Raw genomic sequence first — 23,240 nt, 5'->3', positions numbered from 1 at the left:
GACAAAAAAATCAAATACATGGAAACTGAAAAACACCTTGCTTAAAAACAACTAGGTAATAGGAGAGATCAAAGAAGGAATAAAAAATAATTTCTAGACTCAAATAAGAATGAAAACATATAAACTTCGGGACAAAATAAATGCAGATATCAAAAAAGAATGGACAAAATTAAAAGCCCTAAAAATTGAACAAATAGAGAACAGCAAAAGGAGACCACAATCACCAGTAAAAGGCAATAATAAAGATAAGAACAGAAATGAATGAAATAGAGAACAGAAAAAAAAAAATAGAATCAACAAGATCAAAAATTGATTCTTTGATAAGATCAACAAAATTGGCAAACCATTGGACAAATTGACAAAAAAAAAAAAAAAAACAAAAAACAGGAGAGGAAACAAATAATGCAAATAAGAAATGAGATGTGAGATGGCAGATATTACAACAGCCAAACTGAAATAAAAAGGATCATAGCAGCATACTATGAAAAATTGTACTCCAATAAATTTGAGAACCTAGAGGAAATGGGCAAATTTCTAGAAACACAGTACCTACCTAACCTAACACAAACCGAGATGGAAAATCTGAACAAACCCATAACAAGAGAAGAAATTGCAGTGGTAATTAAAAAAAAAAAACCCAGTAACAAAAAATATTTTACTTTCTTTTTCGAGCTGCCCTTTGAAATCTGTTCAGCCCATTTGCTTCATCATTTCTTCATTTTGCTTTTAGCTATTCTACGTTCAAAAGCAAGTTTCAGAGTCTCTTCTGACATCCATTTTGGACCTTTCTTTCTCTCCTGTCTTTTTAATGACTTTTGTTTTCTTAATATATAATGTCCTTGACATGTCATTCAATTCATCAGGTCATTAGTGTTCAATGCATCAAATCTATTCTTGAGATGGCCTGTAAATTCTGGTGTGCAGAGCTCTGGAGATAGAAAACTAAAAGAGATGAACACATTTGGCATTTCTCAAGCTGAAAGAACTGAAGAAAAAATTCAAGCCTTGAGTTGCAATGTTGAAGGATTCTATGGGGAAAATACTAAACTATGCAGGAAGCATCAAAATAAGATGGAGGGAATACAGAGTTACAGTAGCAAAAAGAAACAGTCAACATTCAATCATTTCAAGAGGTAGCATATGATCAAGAACGAATAATATTAAAGGAAGAGGTCCAAACTGCACTGAAGGCATTGGCGAAAAGCAGAGCTCCAGGAATTGATGGACTACCAATTGAGATGTTTCAACAAAGGATTGCAGTGCTGGAAGTGCTCACTCTTCTGTGTCAAGAAATAGGGAAGAGAGCTACCTGGCTAACTGACTGGGAGAGATCCATATTTGTACCCATTGCAAAGAAAGATGATCCAAAAGAATGCGGAAATTATTGAGCAATATCATTAATATCAACACAAATAAAATTTTGCTGAAGATCATTCAAAGGTGGTTACAGCAGTACATTGACAAGGACCTGCCAGAAATTCAAGCCAGATTCAGAAGAGGACATGGAACAAGGTATAACATTGCTGATGTCAGATGGATCGTGGCTGAGTGCATAGAATACCAGAAAGATGTTTACCTGTATTTAATTGACTGTGCAAAGGCATTCAACTATGTGGATCATAACAAATTCTGTAAAACATTGTGAAAAATGGAATTTCCAGGATAATTAATGTGCTCATGCAGGAGTTGTACATAGACCAAGAGGCAGTCTTCAAACAGAACAAGGGGATCCTCTGTGGTTTAAAATCAGGAAAAATGTGCTTCAGGGTTTATCATTTCACCATACTTATTCAATCTGTATGCTGAGCAAATAATCCGAGAAGCTGGACTATATGAAGAAGAAAGTGGCATCAGGATTGGAGGAAGACTCACAACCTGTGATATGTAGATGATACATTCTTGATTGCTGAAAGTGAAGAGAACTCGAAGCCCTTTCTGATGAAGATCAAAAACTACAGCCTTCATTATGGACTGCGTAACACAAAGAAAATAAAAATGCTCACAACTGGATCAATATGCAACATCATGATAAACAGAGAAAATACGGAAGTTGTAAAGAATTTCATTTTACTTGGATCCACAATCAACACCCATGGAAGCAGCAGTCAAGGTATCAAATGACACATTGCATTCGGCAAATCTGCTGCAAAAGGCCTCTTTTAAAGTGTTAAAAAACAAAGATATCAGTTTAAGGACTAAGGTGCGCCTGATCCAAACCATGGTGTTTTCAATCACCTTATATGCATGCAATAGCTGGACCATGAATAAAGAAGACTGAAGAAGAATTGATGCCTTTGAATTATGGTGTTGGTGAAAAATATCAAAGATAGCATGGACTGCCAAAAGAATGAACAAATCTGTCTTGGCTGAAGTACAACCAGAATGTTCATCAGAAGTAAAGATGGTGAAACTTCATCTCATGTACTTTGGACATGTTGTCAGGAAGCATCAGTCTCTGGAGAAGGACATGCTTGGTAAAGTAGAGGGTCAGTGAAAAAAAGGAAGATGCTCAATAAAATGAATTGACACAGTGGTTGCAACAATAGGCTCAAGCATAACCAAGATTATGAGGATGGTGCAGGACTGGACAGTGTTTCATTCTTTTGTATATAGGGTTGCTATGAGTCAGCACTGATTTGATGACACCGAACGACAGCACCACCACCACCAACAAAAACCCTGGCGAGAATAGCTTCAATGGAGAATTCTACCAAACATTCAGAGAAGAGCCCACACCAGTACTACTCAAACTATTATGGAGAATATAAAAGGAAGGAATACTCCTGAATTTATTCTATAAAGCCAGCATAACCCTGATACTAAAGCCAAGCAAAGACACCACACACAAAAAACAATTACTGACCAATATCTCTCATGAATATAGATGCAAAAATTCTCAACAAAATTCTAGCCAATAGAATTCAGCATCAGCATCATATAAAAAAAATACACCATGACCAAGTAAGATTCATACCAGGTATGCAAGGATGGTTCAACATTAGAAAATCAATCAATGTAATCCATCACATAAATAAAACAAAAGAATCACGTGATTATCTCAATTGACACAGAAAAGGCATTCGACATAGTCCAATACCCATTCCTGATGAAAACTCTCAGCAAAATAGGAATAGAAGGGAAATTCTTCAACATAATAAAGGGTGTCTATTTATTTTTATACAAAAGCAATGGCCAACATCATTCTCAACAGAGAGAGATTGAAAGCATTTCCCCTGAGAACCGGACCAAGACAAGAAGGCCTTTTATCATCTCTCCTAGTTGACATTGTACTGGAAGCCCTAGCTACGTCAATAAGGCAAGATAAGGAAATAATGACATCCAAATTGAAAAGGAAGAAGTAAAACTGTCCCTATTTGCAGGCGATATGATTCTATACAAAGAGAACCCCAAAGATTTTACAAGAAAACTACTAGAACTAATAGAAAGATTCAGCAGAGTAGGAGGGTACAAGATGAACATGCAAAAATCAATTGGATTTCTGTACAGTAACTATGAGAACTTTAAAAATGAAATCAAGAAAATACCATTTATAATAGCCCCTAAAAAACAAAACAAAAACAAAAAACTTTGGAATAAATCTAACTGGGGACATAAAAGACCTATACAAAGAAAACTACAAAACACTACTTCAAGAAACCAAAATAGACATTAATGGAAAGACATACCATACTCATGCACAGGAAGACTCAACTTTGTGAAAATGTGAGTCCTACTCAAATTGGTCTACTGATGTAATATAATCCTGATCCAAATGCCAACAGCATTCTCTAAGGCGATGAAAAAACTAACCACTAACTTTATATGGAAAGTGAAGAGGCCTGGAATAAGTACAGCATTATTGAAAAATAAGAACAAAGTAGGAGACCTCACACTACCTGATCTCAGAACCTCCTGTACAGCCATGGTGGTCAAAACAGCTGGGTACTGGTACAACAAGAGACACACAGACCAATGGAACAGAATTGAGAAGTCAGATTAAATCCAACCACCCATAGTCAGCAGATCCTTGACAAAGGCCCAAAGCCTATTAAACGGGGAAAAGACAATCTCTTTAAGAAATGATGCTGGCAAAACTGTAAAAAATAAAATAAAAACAGGACCCATATACACAAAACTTAATTCATAATGGATCAAAGACCTAAATATAAAACCTAAAGCTCTAAAGATAAAAAAAAAAAAAAAAAATAGGGACAACGTTAACCAAAAACCAAACCTTTTGCTGTCGAGTTGATTTCCACCCACAGAGACCCTAAAGGACAAAATAGAACTGGCCCATAGAGTTTCCAAGAAGTGGTTGGGGATTTAAATTGCCAACCCTTTGTTTAGTAGTCACCAAAAAAAAAAAAAAAGAAACTGTTGCCGTGATGAGTAAATAAACGAATTATGGTCCATACACACAATGGAATACTATGCAATGATAAAGAACAATGATGGATCTGTGAAAAATCTGACAACATGGATGAATCTGGAGGGCATTATGCTGAGTCGAATAAGTCAATCACAAAAGGACAAATACTGTATGAGACCACTGTTATAAAAACTCAAGAAAACTTTTCACACAGAAAGAAACTATCTTTGATGCTTATGAGGGAGGGGAGGGCTGGGGAGGGGAAATCATTAACTAGATAGTAGATAACTGTTAACTTTGGAAATGGGAAAGACAATACACAATACAGGGGAAGTCAGCACAACTTGACCAAAGCAAAGTCATACAAGCTTCATAGACACATCTTAACACCCTAAGGGACTGAGTTACTGAGAGTTGAGGGCTGGGGACCATGGTCTCAAGGGACATTTATGTCAGTTGGCATAACATAGTTCATAAAGAAAACGTTCTACATTCAACTTTGGGGAGTAGCATCTGGAGTCTTAAAAGGTTACAAGTGACCATCTAAGATTTATCCACTGGTTCCATCCTGTCCAGAGCAAGGAATAGTGAAGAAAACCAAAGACACAAGGAAAATATTAATCTGAAGGACTAATGGACCACAGGTGCCACAGCTTCTACCAGCCTGAGGCCGGAACTACTAGATAGTGCTTGGCTACTACCACTGGCTGCTCAGACAGGGATCACAATAGAGGGTTCCGGACAGAGCGGGAAAAAAATGTAGAGTAAAATTCAAATTCACACACACACACACACACACACAGACACACACCTGACTTACTGTTCTGACAGAGATTGAAACCCCTGAGACTGTGGCCCATGGACACCCTTTTGACTTAGAAAAGCCACTCCCAAAGTTCATCCTTCAGCCAAATATCAGACAAGCCTATAAAACAAACAATAACACATGTGAGGAAGGTGCTTCTTAGTTCAATCATGTAAACATTGTATTGTATTGACATATGTATTGACATATCGCAGGCATAGCAACCAATGTCACAAGACAATTTGTGTATGAATTGTTGAATGAGAAACTAATTTTCTCTGTAAACTCTCACTTAAAGCACACATGCATACACACACACAGGCACACACACACTCACAAAATGGCAGCAATATCTTGAAACTCAATAAAGCAAAGAGTAATAAAAGGAGATATGCTTGTATGTATTCTATGTGGGTTTGGGAAGGCATATGGGAGTACATGCAGTTGCATATGTATTTATGGCCATATGTATATACATGTTTGTATGTGTTCCATATATATTCATACATAGAACAAAGCACATAGGGAGCACAGTTATGGATACTTCCTAGATATATCCAAACACCTACTGGGGTTGAAGTTTGATCATAGTCTCATGCGACAACTAGATTAATTGGCATAACATAGTTCACAAAGATAATGTTCTACACCCTAGCTCTGTGAGTAATGTCTGCGGTCTCAAAAGCATGCGGCCATCTAAGATACAACTATTGGTCTCTTCCCATCTAGAGCAAAGGAGAGTGAAGGAAACCAAAGACTCAAGGAATAAATTAGTCCACAGGACTAATGGCCCACGTGAACCACAGCTTTTCTAGCCTGAGGCCAGAAGAACTAGATGGTGCCCAGCTACCACTACCCCTTTCTGACCAGGGACACACTAAATGTCCTGGTTAGAATGGGAGAAAAATGTGAAAAAAATCTCAAATTCATTAAAAAGACCAGACATAGTGAACTGATAGAGACTAGAGGAACCCCTGAGTCTATTGGTCTAAGTTACCCTTTAAACCTGGGAGCTGAAGCCACTCCCAGAAGTCACTTTTCAGCCAAATAATGGATTGGCCTATAAACAATAACGTCTTGCCACTTTAAACAATCAACTATAGGAGGCCAAACAGTCGACGTTTACCCAAAAGCAAAGATGAGAAGGCAAGGAGGGGCAGGGAAACTGAATGAATGGAAATGGGGCAGGTGGGATGGATATGGTGAGTGCTGACACATTTGCAGGTTTTGTAACCAACGCTACAGAACAATTTGTGTATAAATTGATGAATGGGAATCTAATTTGCAGTGTAAACTTTTGCCTAAAACACAATAAAATATATATTTTTAAAAAGACACAAATTAGTATACATGTGTAGTTTAGAGCCCAGAAATATATCCAGAAGAAAAAGTTCACAGAAAAAGAAAAAATATGTTACGGACTAACACGGAAGAGAACCAAGATATCTCTATCTATATGTCTGTATCTATATGTGTGTGTGTGCATGTTGTTGTTGTGTGCAGTTAGTCGATTCTGACTCATAGTGACCCTAAATAGAACTGCCTTATAGGGTTTCCTAGGCTCTAATCTTTACTGGAGCAGATCGCCAGGTCTTCTCTCGCACTAAGCTGACCTTTCAGTTAGCAGCCAAGCGCTTAACCGTTGAGAACACTATTGAGTAGGTTATAAAATAAAGAAAACATTCTATGAAAAAGTAAGTCTGTAAGTGGTAATTTGTGGCTAAATTTTACTTTATCTAAGTATTATCATGGTTGATGTAAAAGATACTTTTGTTTGCAATTTGTATCTGAAATTAAGCTTTGTATGTTTATCTATTTTCTCTAAGGATAGTGAACATTTTTCTCTCTTCCTTTCCTGACAGGTTGTGGCTTCCATCTTGATCAATCTTTTTTTTTTTTTTTAATTTGAGATAAGAAAATTCCCTCAGAGAGTTCTGCTCATGTTACATATTTATACGGGGTTAATTCTGTACTGATGACATGGGCAGAAGCACAATATAGACACATACTCAGATCCAAGTTACATATGTTTAGGGCTGCTAAATGGATGTCTTTCTGCAGATCCTCCCCACATCCTGTTTTCTCCTTGAATAATCTCACATGAATTCTGCATTCAAACATCTTCATGCTCCAGGTGAGCCTCAGAGAACAGCAAGGATCTCTTTCTAAACAGAGCTAACCTCCTTGCCAGCAATGCTATCAGCTCGGTGCAGCCCCTGTGTGTGGAAGGGGCTGTGAGGGGAAAACTTATTTTCTCATAAGTTTTTTTGTCTATGTCTTTCAGAGTCTAGCCACCCTTAAAAAAATTAAAAAAAGGAATTATATAGAATAGTCTCACCTTCCAAATTTAGCTCTTTTTTTTTTTTTACTTACTAGCTGTGTGAATGCTGGTAACTTCTGAGACCTTATTTCCTCATCTCTAATATGAGGACATTACTTAACAGGGTTTGTTATAAAAAGAGAAGCTAATGGGCATAATACACCCAGCACCGTGCCAGGGTCCTGATAGATGCTTCACACATAGTTACGACTGTTATTAAATAGAAATATCTTACTTTTATTAGTTAACTCTTTAGCTTTTTTCATGGTCTTGTTGTCGTTTTTTTTTTTTTTTGTTGTCGTTGTTAGGTGCCGTTGAGTCAGTTCCAATTCATAGCAATCCTGTGTACAACAGAATGAAATGCTGCCCAGTCTTGAACCAGCCTCACGATCGTAGTTATGCTTGAGCCCATTGTTGGGGCCACTGTGTCATTCCACCAGTACTTAACTTTCCAGAGCTGTTGTTTTCACTGTCATTAATGTTACTTCCTAGTAACACAAATAATCACATATTTAGATAAATAATGCAAATTATTTATTTATATTTTGCCTGCCTATTAAAAATTAAATCATGTTCTCCGCATTAGCTATGAAAATAATTTAGCACTGAATGCATTGTTCAAAGCACAGTTCCTGTGCCAGCGTGTCTACCATTAGTTGTATAGTTCTGTGCTGTCCAATACGTAATCACTAGATACATGTGGCTATTGATACTTGAAATGTGGCTAATGCAGCTGGGCAACTGGACTTTTAACTTTATTTAATTTTAACTGCTTCTAACTTTAAATTTAAAAATGAAAGCAATCAAATTATTTTCCTATTAATCACAACTTTATTCTTTGCAAAATATCTCATTAATATTTTTTTATATTTATTACATGTTGAAATGAAATAGATAAGGTTAATTAAGAATATATTATTAAAATTATTATCACCTGTTTCTGCTCATTCTTTTTAAATGTGGCTTCTGGAAAATTACACAGCTTGCGTTATATTTCAGTTGGTGGTGCAGTGTTTAAGAGCTCAGCTGCTAACCAAAATGTTGGCAGCTAACAACAATATAGATGAATTTACATATGTCAAACAAATATCAAAATAACCCATAAAAAACAATATTACTGGGTAGCATAGACTTGAGGAATTTATAAAAAACAAAAAAGTTAGTTATTGTCCTGAAAGATTTAGAAAAGAGTCACCTAAGGGTATGTCTTAATTTGAGCCTGAAAATTGGCCAGTGTCTGTAAAGCAGGAAGAAATCAATGACCAAAATCCCATACATGGTGAAAGTGGCTGACCTAGCTGAGGATAATTAGCATTAAGGATTGATATTATAAAATATAAGTTAACCCGTTGCTGTTGAGTCAATTCCAACTCATAATGACCTTATAGGACAGAGTAGGATCACCTGGTGGACTAGAACTGCTGACCTTTTGATTAACAGCCAAACTCTTAACTACTATGACACCAGGTTTTCCTAAATATAAGCTAGGAAGAGTTAAATATTCTTGTCTAAACTTCCTCCTTGTACCAAACAAACAAACAAAAAAACCTCTCCATTCATTCAACTGCCAATAAGTATTTGTTATATGCCCATGATGTATTAGGCATTGTTTTAATCTAGATGCTGAAGTCACATCAGCAAACTCAACAGACAAATCCCTGCTGTTGTTACATTCTAGTTGGCAGACCAGACAATAAGCAATTAACAAATAAATGAACAAGAGAAAGGAAAATTTTAGACTGTGGTAACACTAGGAAGAAAATAAAATGGTGAGGGTTATAAAGAGATAGATGGTAAAAGAGAACACACTTAACTGATTTAGATGAGGCGATCAAGAATGGCCTCACAAAGGAAGTGACATGAGAGCTGGAAGTTGGAGCATAAGAAATTGTCAACTATACCAAGGTGCGGTTGTGGAGCATTCAGCAGAAAAATTGAAAAATGAAAAGGTCTGGGAAAGAATGAGCTTATTGTGTTCCAGGAACATAGAGACTACTATGGCTGGTGCTTGGGAGCATGAGGCTGGAGATGTAGGCAGAGGCCAGATCACAACGGGCTTGAAAGTCAAGGAAATGACTCAGGATCTATTCTCTATACAATGGAAAATGGGTGCAGAGTTTTGATCAGGGGGTGATGTGAACTGATTTCTTGCTGCTGGGGGAGAATGGATTGTAGAGGGTGATAGAAAAACACTCCTCCAACATCCATAAACTGGAAGTCACACTTTTCTTTCCTGTATTCCTATACAGTTTTGCCTGTACATCTCCTAGGCAGTTTTCCTTTTCTACCTTGTATTCTTATTATTTAAGTTCAAGTCATAGCTCCATTAACTGGGAAAAATTCAGTCTTATTTATCTTTGCTTCTCCTATAGTCTCAGCACAGTGCATTGAACATAATAAGTCTGCCATGAATATTTATTAAATAAATAAATCATGGAATGGATGATAATTCAGGCTGTGCTGAATACCTTCAATGACAAGGAGTGCAGAGCTTTATAAAACAATTTATTTTATTGTTGGAAAGTTTTAGATGATTAAAATTCTTTAAAAATTTATCCAAAATTGACTTTTCTTTTATTTTTGCTTATTCATCTTTATTTTTCCATTTGTCTAGGGAAGAAAAAAGGAACTACATTTCTTTATCCACAAGATTATCCTTTAACTATTTGCTGACAGCTACTATTTCTGCAAATGTACCATTTTTTCCATTCCCAATCTTTTCAACTGTTTCTTTTAGAACATATTTTTTGTTACTCACTCTCCCCACCACTTGCCTCAGCATATAATTTAGTTAATCATAATACACTTAAAATGTGGTGCTCAAAATTGAATACAATGTGTCTTACAGATTTGACAAGTCAGCCCCAATATGTTGGGGTTATTCCTAACTTTGGTGGAGATTCATGAACGGATACATTCTAAAATATTGAGATTTTTAACAGAGTCATCAAAATATTGGTTGATAATTAAATGTTTAATCAGATTATTAAGGCGTTTTAACTGTTCATAAAGTGACACATTTTCCTGGCCTTGTCAGTGGTTCATTGAAGCAGTTGAAATTGATAGGGTAGAGTCAGGAAATATCTCATAGAGCCCTCTCATGGCGTGGTTTGAGTTAAGAATAACAAATAAATGTGGTCAATAGACAATGAACATTATCATTTCTAAATCACAGATTTGTATTTTCTAGGGAGTTTAGTTCTCTAACACCCTACTTCTCGGCTAGGTTTGATGGACTACTAAATGTAAGGTAGAGTTCTTGGATGATGGAAAGGGTTAGTACACTTTCTGCTAACCAAAACGTTGGAAGTTTGAGTCCACTCAAACATGCCTTGGAAAAAAAGCCTAGTGATCTGAAAAAATCAGCCACTGTAAATTTATCACTCAACAATAACAAAAAAACTACTTATAATCATATATGTAGGTGTATATGTATATAAATAGGTACAAGTGAATACATATGTGTGCACAGATAGAAGTATTTACATGTACATGCAGGTATGTGTGTATATGCATATACATTCATAGAGGACATGGTTTCAAATACTTCTCAGACATAATCAAACACCTTGTGAGAACGGTTTTCTGGGTTTGAAGGCTTCGGACCTTAGTCTCATGGGAAAACTCAGTCAATTGGCGCCATATATTTCATGTTCTGAATCCTAGTGAGATGAGTAGTATCTGGGGCCTTAAAAGTTCATGAGCAGCCATCTAAGATACAACTATTGGTCTTTACTCATTTAGAGCAAAAGAGAATGAAGAAAACCAAATTCTCAGAGAAGAAACTAGTCTACAGAGATAGTAGCCTATCCAAGCCACGGCCTCATCTACCTTGAGACTAGAAGAACTAGATGGTGCTAGGCTACCACTACCGACCGTTGTGATCAGGGTCACGATAGATGAATCCAGACAGAATGGGAGAAAAATGCAAAACGGGCATCGAATTCTTAAAAAGTTCAAACTTACTGGACCAGTTGAGACTAGAGGACTTCTTGAGACTACCACACTGAGACACTCTTTAAAGTTTGAACTGAAACTATCCCCTGAGGTTACCTTTTAGCGAAATAATGGATTGACACAAAAAATAAAGGATGTTAAGAATGATTGGTCCAAAGGCTGATGGACCGCATCTACCACGGCCTCCACCAGACTGAGGCCAGTACAACTAGATGGTGCCGGTGCCAGGCTACCACTGACTGCTCTGACAGGGATCACAATAGAGGATCCCTGAGAGAGCTGGAGAAAAATGTAGAATGAAATTCTAACTCAAAAAGAAAGACGAGAGACTGGAGAAACCTTGAGAATTATGGCCCCCGGACACCCTTTCAGCCCAGTAATGAAGTCACTCCTAAGGTTCACCCTTCAGCCCAAGATTGTACAGTTCCATAAAACAAAACAAGACTTGCCCTGGGGCAAGGACTAGAAGGTAGGAGGGGACAGGAAAGCTGGTAACAGGGAACCCAAGGTTGATAAGGGAGAATGTTGACATGTCATGGGGCTGTTAACCAATGTCATAAAACACTATGTGTACTAACTGTTTAATGAGAAACTAGTTTGTTCTATAAACCTCCATCTAAAGTAGAATTAAAAAAAAAAAAGATATCACCTGTGAGTATGGGATATCATTGCTGATGGATCTTGGCTGAAAGCAGAGAATACTAGGAAGATGTTTCCCTGTGTTTTATTGACTATGCAAAGGCATTAAACTGTATGAATCATAACAAATTATGGATAACATTGCGAAGAATGGGAATTCCACAACACTTAATTGTGCTCATCAGGAACCTGCATAGGCCAAGAGGCAGTCATTCAAACAGAACAAGGGGATACTGTGTGGTTTAAAGTCAGGAAAGGTGTGCATGAGGGTTGTATTCTTTCACCATGCTTATTCAATCTGTATGCTGTGGAAATAATCCAAGAAGTTGGACTATATGAAGAAGAATGGGACATCAACATTGGAGGAAGACTCATTAACAACATGAGATATGCAGATGACACAACATTGCTTGCTGACTTGAAGCACTTTCTGATAAAGAACGAAGACTATAGTCTTCAGTATGGATTATGCCGCAACATAAAGAAAACCAAAATCCTCACAACTGGTCCAATAAGCAACATGATACAGAAAAAACTGAAGTTGTCAAAGACTTCATTTTACTTGGATTCATAATGTCCGTGGAAGCAGTAGTCAAGAAATCAAACTATGTATTTCATTGGACAAATCTACTGTAAAAGACTTCTTTAAAGTGTTAAAAAACAAAGATGTCACTTTGAGGACTAAGGTGTGCCTGACCCAAGTCATGGTATTTTCAATTGCTTCGTATGCATTCAAATGTTGGATAATGAATGGAAGAACAAAGAAGAATTGACACCTTTGAATTATGGCATTGGTGAAGAATATTGTATATACCATGGACTGCCAGAAGAACAAATAAATCTGTCTTGGAAGAAGTACAGCTAGAATGTTCCTTAGAAGCAAGGATGATGAGACTTGGTCTCAGGTACTTTGGACATGTTATCAGGAGGGACCAGTCCCTGGAAAGGAATATTAGGCTTGGTAAAGTAGAGAATCAGTGAAAAAGAGGAAGATCCTCAACGAGATGAACTGACAAAGTGGCTGCAACAATGGGCTCAAACATAGCAACTAGCGGTAGGATGGCGCAGGGCCAGGCAGTGTTTCATTCTGTTGTACATAGGGTCTCTATGTATGTTCGAATCAACATGACAGCAACTAACAACAACATGATGCTCCAGTAAAAAAAACATCTATATAAGACCAAAAGATCAACAATTACTCTAAAACAAAGATGAGAAGGGGGGCAGGAAAACTAGAGTACTGGAAGTGGAACAACCAGAACACAAATTAAAGAGAATGTTGACACATTGTGAAAAATGTAACTAATGTCACTGAAACATTTGTGTAGAAATTGTTAAATGGAACTTAATTTTCTGTGTGAACTTTCATGGAAAATACAATAATTATTCAAAAATATTAATAATAATGAGAAAGAATAAAAGAAAACTTATTGAGCACAGTTCTACTCTGACACACAGGGCTGACATGAGTTGGGGTAGACTGGATGGCAACTGGTTAAATATAAGATGGAAACCAGAATGTACGAGAAAGCACAAAATAAATACCCTAGGAAACATTTTAGTTTTATAATGTTATTAATTCAAAATATTTGTATATTATCATTTAATTATGAGTTGGAAACAACTCGATGGCAATGAGTTTGGCTTTTTTAAATTATTTAATTATATACATTATAAAGTAGAATACAAAATTATGAGAACTTTTAAATATAAAACACAAGCTTTCAAAGAAATTTTGTGACGGGATCTTGGAGTATCTCTGCTGGGAGTACTTCTGTGGCTGGGAGTACTTCTGTGGAGAGTTTTGTGAAGCACTGCCTTAGCCTAAAGCAGGTGTTGACAAACTGTACCTGTGAGCCAAATCCAGCCCATGCCCTCCTTTTGTATATAAAGTTTTATTGGAATATAGCCATAACTGTCCATTCCTTTATGTATTTATTATCTATGACTATTTTCCATACAATGACAGAATTGAGTAGTTCTGACAGAAATCTTGTTGTCTCTCCAAACCCAAAATATATAGTCTCTGGCCTATAAAGAAAAAGTTTGCTAACCCTTGTTCTAATAGATTACATAATATAGATCAGGACTGGAGAGGAGGAAATTTTGGAGTAGAAGAAAGAAATTTGGAACAGAAAGCCCATCTCAGAATATTCTATAGTTATCTTAGAGTTGCCCTGGGTCATGGAATCACAAAGTTGGAAGCAATTGTAAAGATCACCTCTCACTGTATTTAATAATCTCATTTTTAAACTCTATGAGATGAACTATATTTTGCTTGAACACTTGCATTGATTTATTCAACACTAGCTTAATAAAAAACTGAAGAGAAAAATGAATAGAACCTGTTTTATTTATATAAGTGAAGGGAAGCATGATGATTAATATGTTTGCATTGTTCACTTTTAAATATTGTATTGGCCTTTATGGAAACCCTGGTGGCATAGTGGTTAAGTGCTATGGCTGCTAACCAAGAGGTCAGCAGTTTGAATCCACCAGGAGATCCTTGGAAACTCTGTTGGGCAGTTCTACTCTGACCTATAGGGTTGCTGTGACTCAGAATCGACTCGACGGCAGTGGGTTTTGGGTATTGGGCTTTATAGTAAAGAGGAACCCTGGTGGCACAGTGGTTAAACACTTGGCTGCTAACCAAAAGATCTGTGGTTTGAACCCACCAACCATTCAGCAGAAGAAAGACGAGGCAGTCTGCTCCTGTAAAGATTTACAGCCTTGGAAACCCTATGGGGGCCATTCTACTCTGTCCTTTAGGGTCACCAGGAGTCAGAATCGACCGGATGGCAACGGGTTTGGCTTTTTGGTTTTACAGTGAGCGTTATCTTAGCTCATTAGCTTCATCTGATTATCTTTCTTTCATTTTTCCTTTGCCCCGTTAGCTTCTACTTTTTTAAAATGCAATTTTAATTTTTATTTATGTAAGTCATCTTGAGACATTTTCTGGAAAAAGGCATGACTCCAATAGGTTATAAGGCCCAAGGGGAACCTAAGCCTTTACCCTTTTCATGATATAATCATGCTATTTCTTTTGCTTATTTTCTGAGGGAAATAGCTCAGTACTGCTGATTCAGAATGAATTATTAGAAGTTTGCTCATTTTGTCTCAGTTTCATCTTACATGACAGTAAATTTATCATTGCTGTTGCTGAATTTTTTTTTTTTTGCTTGACAATTTCATTTTGAATTAGCTATTTTTCATTATGATCTCATTGAGCAGATCCTTGAATATAATAGTCTCAAAAATACATCTCCCAAGTCAATACCTTAAGCCACATTTCAAAAAACAGGTTCCTAGGTAAAAAAGTAAAACTTTGAAAGGGAAATAACATTCTTAAATATTTCTAATTCTTTTGGTTTACTCAAAATTAAAAATACATTTTCTTATTGCTGGACGGCTCTCCTCCCATTCTTTTTAACTTTGTGGATTTGTGCAAAATATATTTATGGATCATTTCAGTGAATATTCAGTAGGTAGGAAAGAAAAACACACGTGCTTTACGAATCTATTATATTTAAAGGAAAATCACAGCACTGGTTTTATGGTAATCACCATCTCCAATTTTAATAGGACGAACCAAATGCAAAAACTTAAAATAATGTGCATAATGATTGCAAATTATTCTTTACAAACAGAAAAAACAGTGTTATCAGAGCATTCCTACCCTATAACAGCTTCTCTTGAATTTCTTTCCTTCCCATCTAAATACTTTAACTTCTCATAGCAAGACATCAATGGAGTAAGTGGGTCACTTTTCATCCTTTGATACTCTCTTACATTTTGCTTTCCTAGATATTTCTGAAGTGTGTAGGTTCACCATGAGTCAGAACCAACTTGATGGCACCTAACAACAACAGCAACAGATATCCCGGAAACACGTAGAATGCTTCTTCTCACCTAACGGAAATATTTGGGGCAGAGATGGCCAATATCACTAATCGGTGACCACATAGAGAATGGACAGACAACTGGATTTTCCTTTTTGTTGATTTGGCATTTTTTGGACAGATATACAGGGTTGGTTTAGTCAGTGAAATTATATTACCCTCATTATAAGTGAACTCACTGCCAACAATGTAATATTTTTTAGTGCACCCAAGTAATATTTTTTAGTGCAAAATACAGACACTAATTTTTTGGTCGAAGAAGAAATAGAAACTCTCATTCTACTTGGATCAATAATCACCATTCATGGAAGCAGCAGTCAAGAAATAACATGATGTACTGCATTGGGTAAATCTACTGGAACAGGCCTCTTTAAAATGTTAAAAACAAAAATGTCACTTTGATGACTAAGGTGCACCTAACCTGAGCCGTAGTTTTTTCAAGCACCTCATATGCATGTGAAAGCTTTACAATGAAAAAGGAAGGCAGGAGAAGAATTAATGCATTCTAACTGTGGTGGTATTGGCAAAGAATATCCAATATACTGTGGGCTGCCAGGAAAATTAACAAATCAATCTTAGGAGACATACACCCAGAATGCTCTTAGAAGTGAGGATGTCTGGACTTTGGCTTGCTTACTTTGAACACATCATTAGGAAAGACCTGTTGCTGGAAAATGACATCATGGTTGGTAAAGTACGGGGCCAAATAAAATGAGGAAAACCCTCAATGAGATGGACTGGCACAAGAGCTGCAACAATGGATTCAAACACACTAACAATCGTGAAGATCATGAAGGATCAGGTAACATTTCATTCTGTTATACGGAAGTTCACTCTGAGAGTTGGCTTGATGGCATCTAACAACAGAAACAATAACAATTTTTTGGTGTGATGGACAGGAGTGGAAAGAAATATGTCTCATACGCAAGCTGACCGAGGAAGAACAGACTAGAGTAGCATTCTTATAAAAAAAGAAAAGTGTTTAAATCTATAACATCATGACTCATTGATTAAAGGAAAATAGGAAAAAGCCTGAATTTCAAGTGCTTCCTTCATTACATTCCCTTTCATGGAAGATAACTTTTTTTTTTTTAATGTCAATAACTTGGATAAATTTGGATTTTTTCCAGTACCACATCACAGACATTTGACTATTAATATTTTAGTACCAATCATTGCACAATACAGTTATCATAATTAATGTTTGGTTTTATTGTCAGACATAATCTACTGTCTTGACACTTCCCTTCTTGAGATTCAAGAAAGAAAAAGCCTGGAAGCAATTGCCGAATAAACTGTACATTACAAATGTCATTAATAATGGTGAGAATGCAAAACTAATTGAGTTGTGAAGGCACTGTTCTTTCCTTTTATGGTCAACATGTAAAACTTCGTAGTGCTTTGCCCAGCAAACGTTTCTACCATCAAGCCTATTATTGCACACATTAAAGATAAGAAATCTCTTCCTGCCGGCACATAAGCACCTGCAAGGGCACAGTAAAGGCCGTGAGCTTTTTAATCAGCATGAGACCCTCTCTTCATGGAACAGCTGCCTGACGTGTAGCCCAGAACGTGGCTCCCTTGTGTTTTGAAAAAGGCAGTGTCTCCACTGAAAGGACAGGCACACAATAATGGGAATTTTGGCTGGAAGTTGCTCTGGCTGAGTGACAGACCTTCTCTTGTGAAAAATAGATCTGCACAACCTGCTCTGTGTAACAAATTCAGAAAACTGCGTTAGGGATGCGTAGGTTGACATCCTGCCTAGTTCTTATTTCAGTTTCAATGGGAAACACACGGTACTCAAGGCAGTTCTGGTTTTATTGACCAAATTGAGATTTTCCATCCTGCTTTCCTTTCTCTCCTCCCTTTTCCTTCCAAGGATAAATTTGTTTCCTTTCTTGGTGATTTATATTGCTGTATGATCTACAGTACTGCTTTGCAGAGGTATTTCTCTATATATGCAAAATTATATTTTGACTATCTTACTTGATAAATTGGCTTTCGTGGAATTGAGGGGATTTTTAATTTAATGTCCGGAAAGACTTTGTCTAGTTGAGACAACTTCATGAAAACTAGTTCCAGAACCTATTTTTCAGTCTAGGGCTTTGAGCTCTCCTTTGAACAAGCGTAGTTTAAAGCTTTATTTGTCATACTACTTTTTGTTTCTAATTTCTCATTTCTACTTTTAAAAAATGGAGAAGGTATTCTCTATTAAAAGATATATGATGTAAGACTTTGTTTTTAGAACAGGCTTCTAGACTTTTTTTCTCAAACTTCTTATGTGGTTGCTGTTGTTATGTACCATCAGGTCTGTTCTGGCTCATAGTAACAACAGAACGATACACTGCCCGATACTGTGCCATCCTCGCAATTGTTGCCATGTTTGAGCCCATTGTTACAACCCCTGTGTCAGTCCACATCATTGAGGGTCTTCCACCTTTTCTCTGATGCTCTGCTTCACCAAACTAGATGTCCTTTTCCAGGGACTGGTCCTTCCAGATAACGTGTTCAAAGTACATGAGACAAAGTCTCGCCATCCTCGCTTCTAAGGAGTGTTCTGGCAGTACTTCTTCCAAGACACATTTGTTTGTTCTTCTAGAACTCCATGGTATATTCAATATTCTTCATCAACATCATACTTCAGAGGCATCAAGTCTTCTTTATTCATCGTCTAGATTTCACATGCGTATGAGATAATTGAAAATACCATGGCTTGGGTCGGGTGCACCTTAATTCTCAAAGTGGTATTTTTGCTTCTTTACACTGTAAAGAGGTCTTTTGAGGCAGATTTGCCCAATGCAATGAGTCACTTCATTTCTTGACTACTGCTTCCATGGGCGTCGATTGTGGATCCAACTAAAATAAAATCCTTGACAAGTTCAATCTTCTGTCCATTTATCATGATGTTGCTTACTGGTCCAGTTGTGAGGATTTTTGTTTTCTTTATGTTGAGGAATAATCCATACTGAAGGCTGTAGTCTTTGATCTTGATCAGTAAGTGCTTTAAGTCCTCTTCATTTTCAGCAAGCAAGGTTGTATCATCTGCATATCACAGGTTATTAATGAGTCTTCCTCCCAACTGTGATACCAAGGATTTCATCTTACTTGGGTCCACAATCATGCCCATGGAAGCAGTCAAGAAATGAAGTGACTTATTGCATTGGGCAAATCTGCTGCAAAAGACCTCTTTATAGTACTAAAAAGCAAAGATATTACTTTGAGAACTAAGGTGCCCCTGACCAAAACCATAGTATTTTCAGTCATCTCATATGCATGAGAAAAGTAAACACCCAATAAGAAAGCCAGAAGAAGAGTGGATGCCTTTGAATTAGGGTGTTGGTGAAGAAAATTGCATATACCATGGACGGCCAGAAGAACAAACAAACATGTCTTGGAAGAAGTAGAGCCAGAATGCTCCTTAGAAGCAAAGATGTTGAGACTTGGTCTTACCTACTTTGGACATGTTATCAGGAGGGGCCATTCCCTGGAGAAGGACATCATGCTTGGCAAAGGACAGGGTCAGTGAAAAAGAAGAGGACCCTCAATGAGCTGGATTTGACACAGTGGCTGCAAAAATGTGCTCAAACATGGCAACAATTGAGAGGATGGAATAGAACCGGGCAGTGTTTGGTTCCATTGTATATAGTGTCGCTATGAGTTGGAAGCGAATCTATGGCACCTAATGACAACAACAAATGTCCCAAATATTGTATTTTTATCTGTGAAATTTCACAACTCTACTCTCTGATACTATTTAACCAACAGATATTTTGATGTCTGTGACTCAAATACTATTCGTTAGAAATTAAAAATGAGAGAGTTTCATTTATGTATGTGATAGGAGCTACTTCATTTACTTTTGAGACACATAAGAAGCTGCTGTTATTTATGTGTCTCAAGAGAAACTAAAACTTTGATCAGGCCTTTCATTTTGTTTGTCTTGTACTTTACTGCTTCACATCTACATTTTCTTCAGCCTCTCACGATAGTGGTTTATGGGGCCATCATAATGAAAAATAGGTGAGATTGTTTATGTACAATTTCGTGCAAGATCCAATTCTTCAAATATATGCATGCATATAGCTGCATAGTTTATTAAATCAGCTCCTATGTTAGCATATATCTCCATCTTTCACAAACTAATGATAATAATGAAAATTATTATTATTGTTATAATGAATCTAGTACACAGACTTTGGAATCAGTGAGTCAGGTTTTAATCACAGCTCTAACATTCTGTATTTGTATAATTTTGGAGGAGTTATTTAACTTCATTGTGTCTCTCTTCTGTCTTCTGTAAATAGACGTAATAATAGTACCCATCTCATAAGTTTGTTTGGAAGATTTCGTTTGTTAATGTATGTAAAGCACATAGACCACAGCTTGACATACAGTAAAATCTATATAAGTGTTGCTGTTGATGTGTTTTTTGTTTTCTGTGTGTAGTTACTTTGTCAAGGATTTTATAAATATTACCACATTTCAACTGCATAACAATGCTCTGAAGTTAATTTTATTTATATTCGCAGTAATGTTACGTAATTTGCCTAACGGAGCCAGGATTCAAACCCAGTGCTTTTAATCACTATGCTATCCTGTCACCACCCCTAATACAGACAGACACACACACTCATACACTATGCTCCCAGGATGTAGGTGGTTTGTTTAGAGGGACATGTTCCGCTAGCGGCCTAAGTCTATGTGATGAAGCCTATTGTCATTGTGGGAACTAATTCTACTGCCTTTTTTTTTTTTTTTTCCCTGTTGTCAAGGCAAAGTTCGTGAAATCCCAGTGCCCCAAAACCCACCTTTTACCGGGCTCATTGCCTTTGCTTGTTGTATTCATCAAGTAACTACATTTGCAATTATGCCACTTTGGAAGTGCTGAGACTTTCTTGGTTATGGATGGATCTTAATACTTCTTTATGCCTGACTGGAGCTTCTTTTGCCTTTGTGCCAATCTGCTCTCCCATCCGTGGATACACACTCACAGCATGATTACACAAGCATGCATACATGTGGATTTATTAAATTTATTTTTCAATTTAGTGAGAAACTGATTACAAATGAGCTGATGATATCCCAGATTTCAAGAAAGCAGCAAAGGAGAACTGGTTATTCAGATGTTGAATGGTGAAGTGATGAAACATACAGAGAAAACATTTGAGAGAATTCTGTGCACAGAGATAGCTAATTAGGGGGAGTTGCGTATCAGCCAAATGAAAATAGAGGAAGTTATTTAAATGTTTGTGTAACCACATTGAAGTCATTACCAATTTGGAAGAGCATTTTGGTCAAAGATACACTCAGTAACTTAGGCAGATTTCAAAATAAAACAATTTATTTGAGTTTCTCAAATATTATGAGGAAGACATACAGGCCTGAGAGATGTTTCTTAAAGAATTATTCCTTTTTCCTACACTTGCTTAACCCCTTATAGGTGTTTCCTTTGCTTTTTCTCTCCCTCACATCAACATGGTTCGCTTCTCACTCTGGATAACACTCTTCTCCCAACCTGCTCCCTGGCCCTTGAAGTCTCCTCCTCCTGCCCGTTTTCTATAGCCTCTATTCTTTGGTCTCTCTCAGCCCATCCTCTAGATTCCAAGTCACAATACATAAGGAATCAGCCCTCAGAGTACAGAAGAGGGCTAGGAACTGAGAAGGCAAAATGAGCACTCTCTTAGGGAGCGAAGAAAGAACAAGAATATTCAAATTCTTCTGTGTGTGTGTGTGTGTGCTGTCACATTTGAAATATCATGAAAACACACATAAGATAAAATGATTTCAAGTATCATTGCAGAAGTAAAGTAAATACAATTTATATTCACCCATTCTAATAATTTCTTAATTTTTTATTGAATCTACCAAAGTACAAGCACACGCTCTCTCTTGCTCTCTCTTTTTCACACACCCACCCCTCACACAATATTCTCTGGTTTACATGTGAAGCTAAACAATGGACTCAAATCGTTTTGCATTCTTGATCACAGGCAAACGATCTCTCAACCAGTTCTACACTTTTATTTATAGGCATGTAAGTATTTGAAGAAAAGTGTCAAACTACCAAATGAAACTAAAAAAATGTGGTAAAAGGGGCAAATCTGAGATTTATAATAACACTTTTTTTTTAATTACTTCTTTCATGATACCTTAAATAAAACTGTGCAGTATGATCAAGAATTTGGTTTCTCTACTCTGGTAAAGAAATGCTTGATACTAGTAAATTAAGGCTTTAATGCTTGTGATATGGTAAACAGGGAAAGAAATGAGAGTAAAATTTTGATGGAGAGAGAAGGTTATAAGATATTAATATTAAGAATATCAATAATGTTAAAAGCAAAAATGTTGTTGTTGTTAGAGGCTATCGAGTCAATTCCAACTCATAGTGACCCTAAGTACAGCAGAACAAAACAGTGCTGTATCCAGAACCATCCACACAATCATTGCTATGCTCAAGCTCATTGTTGCAGCTGCTGTACCAATTCATCTCATTGAGGGTCTTCCTCTTTTTTGATGACCCCTACTTTACCAAGTGGTATGGATTGAATTGGAAACCCTGGTGGCATAGTGGTTGAGTACTACATCTGCTAGCCAAAAGGTTGGCAGTTCAAATCTGCCAGGCGCTCCTTGGAAACTCTATGGGGCGGTTCTACTCTGTCCTATAGGGTCGCTATGAGTCGGAATGGATTCCACGGCAGTGGGTTTGGGTTTTGGGTTATGGATTGAATTGCATCCCCCCAAAATATCTGTCAATTTGGTTAGTCCATGATTCCCAGTATTGTATAACTGCCCACCATGTTCTCATCAGATGTGATTTTCCTATGTGTTGTAAATCCTACCTCTATGGTGGCGTAGTGGTTAAGTGCTACGGCCGTTAACCAAAGGGTCAGCAGGTAGATTAGGTTTTGTCTTAAATCAGTCTTTTTTGAGACATAAAAGAGAGAAGTGAGCAGAGAGTTGTGGGCACCTCATACCACCAAGAAACAAGAGCCAGGAGAATAGTGAGTGCATCCTTTGGACCTAGGGTCCTGCTCTGAGAAGCTCCTCGGCTGGGGAAGATTGATGACAAGGACATTCCCCCAGAGCCAAGGCCTTCCTCTGGATCTGGCACTATGAATTTGGATTTCTAGCCTCCTGAAGTGTGAAAGAATAAAATTCTGCTTGTTAAAGCCATCCACTTGTGGTATGCCTGTTAAAGGTGCACTAACTATCTAAGGCACCAAGCATGATGTCCTTCTCCAGGGACTGTTC

This window comes from Loxodonta africana, chromosome 2 (assembly GCF_030014295.1).
Source record: "Loxodonta africana isolate mLoxAfr1 chromosome 2, mLoxAfr1.hap2, whole genome shotgun sequence".
In the NCBI taxonomy this organism is placed as follows: Eukaryota; Metazoa; Chordata; class Mammalia; order Proboscidea; family Elephantidae; genus Loxodonta; species Loxodonta africana.
This window is presented reverse-complemented; position numbering follows the sequence as displayed.